The sequence below is a fragment of the Cyanistes caeruleus genome, chromosome 1, assembly GCF_971803275.1.
Source record: "Cyanistes caeruleus chromosome 1, bCyaCae1.hap1.1, whole genome shotgun sequence".
Taxonomy (NCBI): domain Eukaryota; kingdom Metazoa; phylum Chordata; class Aves; order Passeriformes; family Paridae; genus Cyanistes; species Cyanistes caeruleus.
The window spans coordinates 65,629,057-65,636,755 of record NC_141701.1 but is presented as its reverse complement, the minus strand read 5'-3'; the positions used below and the strand labels follow the sequence as shown (position 1 = coordinate 65,636,755).

The following is a 7,699-nucleotide window of genomic DNA, read 5'->3' as shown; positions in this document are numbered from 1 at the left end:
CTTGAAGTTAATCAGTGACTTAAGGAAGCAGCACAGCTAATTTGTTTCATCTACTCAAGCAGATAAAAGAAGTGAAATATGTTGCTACCATTTCTAAAAGCTGATTCACATGTCCTCAGGAATTAGTTGATTACCTGCTGCATAAGCTGTGTGTGTTCTTGGTAGGGTTTGTGAAGGAAGCCACGCACGAGCAAAGAGGAGCACCAGCAGCAGCTCAGCAGAGAGGAGCCCTCGGGCCAGCTGCTGCATGAGGCAGAGCACAGGTGCCTGATCTTGCAGTGCACGCTCGGTGGCAGACACCAGACCTGCTAATTTGGATCTGCTTCTCATTAGCCTGCACACCTTTGCCAAGGGCAGGTCTTCACCCGAGGCTGGCTGCATGCTTGGGCTTCCCCTGCTCCCAGAAAGCAGCACCCTCCTGGCTTCTTGCAGGCCAAGCAGCCACCACTGGCTGGCTGGCTAAGGTGAAAAATCCTGAGACAGGGATGTCTTCTCCTTCAGCAAGGTACACCCTATTGCACAGTTCTTTTTGTGTAATGCCTCGCTGGTGCTGCTGGCAGGGCCACCCACTCACAGCTGTGCTCACCACAGGCTGGAAAACAGGCAGCACAAGTAGGCCAAAGGCAGGCAGCATCCTGTCTGTGTTGGCTGCCACCCCCATGGACTCAGGACCCATGACCAGTGCTTGTAGCTATATGGTCAGCTGCTCTTCTCTTCTTTAAGATCCTCTCTGAGTGGCAGCTGTGGTCATTCACCTTTAAAAAGGTCCAGACTTCAGGTGGGGTAGTGGCCAGGTTAACTCGGTGACCTGTGTTGGAGCTGCAGGGTGTCAGAGGAGTCATCAAGCCAACACAGAAGCTTGCAGGCAGCCCAAAGAAAACATTAAGAGTAGGTCATTCCTTAAGCATGTCCATCTCAGGGCAGAGTACCAGGAGCCACTTCTCTCTTAAAAATGTGCAATTCTTTACTGTCACCTGGAGTCTGGTGCTTAAAATTCTTGTGTTTTCCTCCCTTTCATATTTTTGAAGCATTTTGGTGTTGTATCTCAGTAGCCAGCTCATCATACAGGTGACAAAAGGCTGCTCCGTGCACAAGACAACTTAGGCCAATGTCTCTCACCTCTGCAGGCTGTAACACATGGAGAGCTGGAACTTGGGGCACTCATGCCTTCTCCTGGAGGATCTGTGCATCTTTCCATGGCATTGCTAAGCACCAGCTGGAGGACAGAGGAGATCACAGGTAGCCCAAGGCCAGTTTGGTCTCAGCATTCCCCTGGGGAGAGGGGATGGTCTGCACTCCATGCCCTTCCTCTTGATCTCAGATCCCGCCTGCCTGTGCACAAGCTCACCACCTGTAACCACTGTGACTGTACAGAGGCAAATTCAATCTTGTGCTCTTTCTCGGCCTCAGTTAACATTCATTTATCCCTTGCAAAGGGAACAGCATAAATAGCCTCCCTGTGCCTCCCTGGAGAATAGCAGTTGCAGACATCCAGCTCTTGTGGCACATCCCCGGGCAGGAGTTTGACATTGCCCTCGGATCAGGCTCTGCTGGTGGGACAAGCAGAGGAGCACCTGGCCTGTGACTCCACAGTGGAGGGAGATGTGTGATAAGGGACTGGCCCTTGTGCTGCTCAGCATCATCAAGGCAGGAGCATGTCAGGGCATGCTGAGAAGCAGAATGTGACAACCCCGAAAAATGCGAGTTTGGGAAATACTGATGTATTCAAAATGAAGTTGCTGTGTCAATTTTTCGGGAAAGGAAAGTTACAGCAACAGTTCTTCTATTGTTTGTGAGCAGTTTGTGGCATCAGTAAATACAAAGTAGATACAGTGGTACCAAGAAGTGTTTGAGCATTATTAGACGTAAGAAACATAATGTTGTACTGAGCCATGTGACTGGGTGATGATTATATTCCTAAACCTACAAGACACAAATGAGTGCTTTATAAAAGAAAGGGGAGAAAGGTGTCATGCAAAAGGGGAGAAAAATGTCATGTTATCTGTTGGAATTGCTGCAACGTGATGAAAGTGATTTGCAGAAATACACACAACTCACCAAGAAATACTGCCTGTGTCTCATCCCATCCGTAGGAGAAGAAAGCTGGCATGTGTAAAGCTTCTTGATGGAAGTACTGAGCACATCCTCCTCCTTCTCCTGCTTGCCTGGTGGTATAGCAAAGCACGTTTAGCTTTCACTGAAATCAAGAGCTGGGGTCATTTAACATCTACCTGAGACATTTTGAATCTTGCAAAATAAGGTACTGGGAGGCTTTGAAGTTTGTTTTTTGGTTGTTTTTTTCCCCCCTTGCTGTGCAGGATACCTGCTAAAAGCAAGTGCTAGAAAGCAGAGGCAGAGGTATTTTCTGGTATTCTCTGGAGAGGTTGAGCTTTAGCTCCAGCAATCTGTGTTTTCTTTTTATAACAGCACCTCTCACTGTGGTATCTTACCACTTGCTAAGAGGTAATCTCAGAGAGTAAATACATGTCCACTCCTCTGAGTTGCCTAGGTTGGAATTTGCCCTTTAATTCCATGTTCTGGTGTGATTGCTTATGTAACAGATTTTTTTTTTTTTTTTCTTCCTTAAACTAAGGTTATAATTCCATGGTACGTACAATTAGGCAAACATTTCATATCATAAAACTACAGCCTGTGGGTGTGATGGGCTTTGGGCCAGCAACTATGAACAGACAAATGTTTTTTGTCATTTTGAGGAGTTAGGAAATCAGACAGATCACACAGAGATGAGAAATAGTAAATGTGTTTAATTAAAAATTATTTTCTCAAGATGGTTTCAACAAAAATATTGAACATTAGTAATATTGTTAACATCTTCCTCAGCATTACAAATGTAGGCCAGCAGGCCTGTTTTAAAGGAGCGTAAGGGAGGAATAGAAACAAAAGTGGATAAAAAGTTTCTAAAAATCCCAAGTGTGTCTCTATTTCTTAGGGAAGCCATCAGTTTAACACACATGTTGATGGGGAGGGTGATACACTTTCTGTTCAGAAATAGGACTCTGCAGGCCCAGTTGAGTGGCTGCATGAGGGACACGTGCACAGCATCATTTTGGTGTCTTGTGCTAGGGTGGCTTTCCAAGGAGCAGTGGAAACCACCCATGAGCAAGCTGGTGAGCTGCCCTCTCTGATTCTTCACAGAAATGCTCATTAGACCAGCTTGAAAGGTTGGTACAGGCAGGGTGGGTCCTCTTTCTGGGCAGCATCTGTGGAGTCTGACTGAAAACAGCTCACCACTTAAAGACTGACACCCCACCAAACCCTGGCAGGGTAGCTCCTTCTAGTACCTCTATTCTATCTGTTTTCTTCTATCTTGTGGGTGAAGGATGAAATTAGCTTAAAGCAGTGGATTACACATGCAGAAACACTGCTCTGGCCAGCCTCACCACTATAAAAGTCAAATCTTTGGCTCATGCTGGAGGGGCTCTGTGTCTCTCATGTCCTTGATGGCTCGAAGACCAGCTATCCCATTCACCTGGGATGAGCTATGACAAAGGCTGATGGAGCAGTTGGCACAGGGAGCCAGCACCACCTCCCAGAAACAGCCAAGCCAAAGGGACACATGAGCAGATTTTCAGTGGTGTGAAGAAAGGCCAACACTGCCTTTCAAAGATGAGAGGGGTGATTAATTATCTGCCCAGGAACCACTGTTGTCCCCTCTAAAGCAGACTCTCCTTTGGAGGTGGGAAACACACTGCTCATTCTGCTTAATCACTCATTTGGGGCAGCAAGGTGCAGGCTCACCAGAGCCCTGGGAGGAGTTAGGACTTGGGAGGGTAATACCAGATTCCCTTACTGTTATCCCAACTCTGGACAGGTTCTCTGTGGGGCCATAAGCTGGTCATTTCTGTCTTTCTACCTTCATTTACTCAGTTGAATGAATTAAAGGATGAGCTTTGTGGATTAGTTGTCTAATAAGTTATATTGTGCTTTAAATACACCCCACATGATTTAATCATCCCCATGGCAGTTCAATAAAAGCCCTAGAGCAGCTGTAGAACAGGTAAGCATATACATTTTGGCAGCCCCTCTTTTACAGATGCATCTGGCTATAAACAGAATTTAATGTGACTTCAAATAAACCATGTGAAAACAAGTTCTTCCATTTGTCTGGATTAGCATAAGCTCTTCCTCCCGTCATCTCATTTCCTGCATGTTTAAACTACAAATACAGCTGAATTTCAATGTAATCCTCATGTCTTTACCAACTCATCTTCACTGACAAAAGCACATCATTAAGAAATAGTAGTGTAAGAAGTGGAGGGGGATGGACTAGCCTCCCATTTTTAAATGTGATAAAAGCAAACCCATCCAAATCTGTGTTAGTGAGTAAAAATTTATCCCCTAAGCACAACAAAATTGGTATTACAGAGCATACAGGCACAAGAAAAAAAATCTATCTTCAGGATTACCGAAGCATTTCTGTAAATTCGGGATGCCTTTCTCAGTTCATAAACACTTATTACATGTAAGCAGACCCAGTGCCTGGAGAAAATGTGCAGTTTAACCTATTATTGATTACTTTAACAATCTTTAGAAGCAGACAGATTGTATTTCAGGGCAGAAATGGAGAAGCTGAACGTGCAATGCATACTCTGGAGAGCTGCCAATTCTACCTGTAAGGTAACAAGGGGTTGATCCAAGCCTGGTGGACCTGGGCGAGGCAAGTGGTCATAACCTGATACCCTGATCAGGGTAGCAGTATGCAGGCAAACAGTGCATGTTTGTTTTGGGGATGGGGGTTTTTGGGGCTGGTACAAGATGAGCTGCTGCAAGAAACATTTCTTTAAGACAAGGATGAACGTCTAGAACCTGAAGCAACTTATCACCTGGAATTTGTAGAGACATCCCTGAAGACTGACACAGCTGTAGCTTGCTTTGCCCTGGAGAAGTCTGGGACTGTGGGAACTATAGCCAGATGTACCACCAACCAGACCTGAAAGTGGTAAGAGCAACTTCGGTATAGAAACCTAAAAATCACTTTTCAGGAAGATTTTGAAAACCCCTCTTCCCCAGTTTAGATACTCCTCTCTGTTATTGCCTGTCCTGCCTTGGAGAAGATAGTGACCGCTGAAAGAGATGGCTACTGAAGTCACAGAAATGTGTAGCTTGATCATATATCCACTGCCACAATAAATGCAGAGAAAAGTATGACATCAGGGTTGGCCTGGTACAGCTTTTGTGCTATGGAAAGAGGAAATGCACAGGGAAACCTGTGGCATGTACACATTGTTAGAGACGCCAGAGTGGCCATACTGAGTCAAACTATTTGCCAGTTTGACCCAGCACTGAGTCTCTGGGACACACAGTGGACACACAGGCAAGAGTGCGACAGTTTAGGTCTGTTTTCCCAGAATAATCTCCCAGCCTTTGAAAATTTGCAGCTCCTGATTCAGAAGAGTTATTCTGGCATTTAGAAGCTGTAGATGGTGTTTGTGAATTCACCATGTTGTTTTTTGTTGCAGTGTGAGTATTTTACCCTGTGTCTGTGAAGAACTCTCCTTTTGCCAGTTCTGCCCTAGCCACTCTCTGGTGTCACTGTATCCTGTTGGGACATCAAACTCATGTGGGGCAGCCAACAGTCGCTCCTTACCCATCCTTCCTTGATGCTTGGTGGACCTAGAGCACATCAGTCCCTGGACATGTTCTTCCCTGGGCTGAAGAGTTCTGGTCTCTGTGGCTGTTCCTAGTGTAAAAGCCATTCCACAGTTCTGAGTATCCTGGTTAACTCATCTCTGAATCTTTTCCCATCCTCTTGTTTTTGGGATGAGGACAGATGTGCCCTTTGTGGAGCAATACTACATTTATGAAGAGCCAGCACTAGCACCACATTCCTTGGTGGTTAGCAGGGTGAGCATACAGCTCATTGTTGCTGAGACCAGTCTTTTATCCAATACTAGTCACTCTTCTGAAGCTGCCTACCACCTCTGCAGCTGAGAACCAGCGCACAGCTGGGCTACAGGGCACGCGCCAGCCCCCAGCAGTGATTTTGGCAGGGGGGGACAGTTATGCCAGCACTGTTTTTCCTGGTTCAGAGTTGATTGCAATAGCAGATCCCTGCAAAACTGGGCAAGCTGGGGACAGGGACAGAATTCAGAGAGGGAGGTGCTTGAAGGATAAACACTTCTGAGATCATCAGCCTTTTCCTCAGAAGTTTGACACTTGATGGCATAACTGTAATTGTTTTTCCCCCAGCACGCCAGTCCTGTGAAATGAATATCATCCTTTTCATGTTTCCCAGGTTCACAACAATGAGCTTCACTTTTGCAGGCTGCCCAATCTAATTGCCATGCCGTGCTGGGAGCTTACAGCCAGTTTCATGGCTTTGCTGCACATCATCTCACCCAGCACTTTTCCAGCATTGCTACTTTCTAAACACCTCCAGCCCCATCAAACAGCTACATGCGTTTCTTCATTTCTTCTGGGTGTATTAGCTTGTGTTGTTCAGGTTGGGTTTTATTGCTATATCCTCCAGATAAGGCTGCTGCCTCTATGATAAAGTTTTTGCCACCTACTATGAGATTAGCTTCAAATTTAATTTGAGAGCTATTCATCTCCTCTTGATTCCTACCATTAAGAACAATAAAAGTAGAAATCACAGCTGAGATTCCTAGAACCCTTCGGGTACCTGGCCTTATTTCAGTATACAGTTGTTGATTGTTCAGTTTTATCTATTTACAGTCCTTCAAGTAGTGTTTGGTAAACAGAGCAGCTCTCTGACATGCTATTAATCACCTTCTTTGAAATGACTGTAGAAAAGATATTGGGCCAGGAGCCAGCAGTTTTGGGATCATGTTAACAGTTTGCTGTCATATTTCACTTGCACTGTGCAAAATAACCCAAGATGTCCCCCACTCAGGGTATTAAGTATAAAGATTGCAGACCCTGTGATAAGGGAAGATTCTCAAAAGCATTAATCTGAAGGGAGCAATTTGGTGGGAAATAAAGGGAAAGAGCATTGTCAAATGGCCTGTTCCTGCACAGGGATTGCATTTTTTGAGTGCATGCACTTTTTAGGAGGAGCCCTGTTTCCCCATCATTCTGTCATTTCTACAAATATTGGGGTGCATTTGGGTGGTTTTCAACATCTAGAGCTTTCAGTTTATACAGATTTAGAAAATCCTTAATTAAACAACAGAAGGCATATTATCCTGTCTCCTTTCATCAGCTTGGTACCCATCAACTACAGCTGGCACAAACCAATTATCCCTGTGGCAACCACAGCTTTTGACAGCTCTTGACACAGACCATTTTCAATTGGTAGGCACCCCATGCTATTTTTATGCTTCTGCAGATGATGGATGGCTGCACTGTGCACCTTCTTGGACTTGCAGTGCTGTGGCAGTCAGGAGGGGGCTTTGGGATTGCCCTTCACCGACAGCAGCAGCCAATGCTTCCAGGGCAGTGGTCACAGTGCAGAATTTGGCCACCCTCATCCTTGGGAAGCGTGGTGTTCCCATCAGGCTGAAGCTGGTGCTCCAGCTTTCCCACAGCAGCTGTCATTCCCTGCAGCCCAGCACTGCCAGGGGCAGTGACTGCAGCCTGAGATAAGCCTGTGTGATGGAACTGCCCTCCTGTCACACCCATGCCACCGTGCAGGCTCTGGGGCACTGTCTCAGGCTGCCTCCAAAGCGCTGCCATCGCAGGTCGGCTGTGGAGCAGCATGCAAGGTGACGGAGACCTG

At 46.0% G+C, this 7,699-nt stretch overlaps 1 long non-coding RNA gene across 1 annotated transcript; it reads left to right on the top strand.

Moving 5' to 3' along the window:
- Window positions 1-222: 222 nt before the first annotated feature.
- LOC147655550 (uncharacterized) lies at window positions 223-5,166 on the top strand. The gene is made up of 2 exons (XR_015279616.1): window positions 223-505; window positions 1,128-5,166. It is a non-coding gene; the product is annotated as an uncharacterized LOC147655550 (long non-coding RNA).
- The last annotated feature ends 2,533 nt before the right edge of the window (window positions 5,167-7,699 follow it).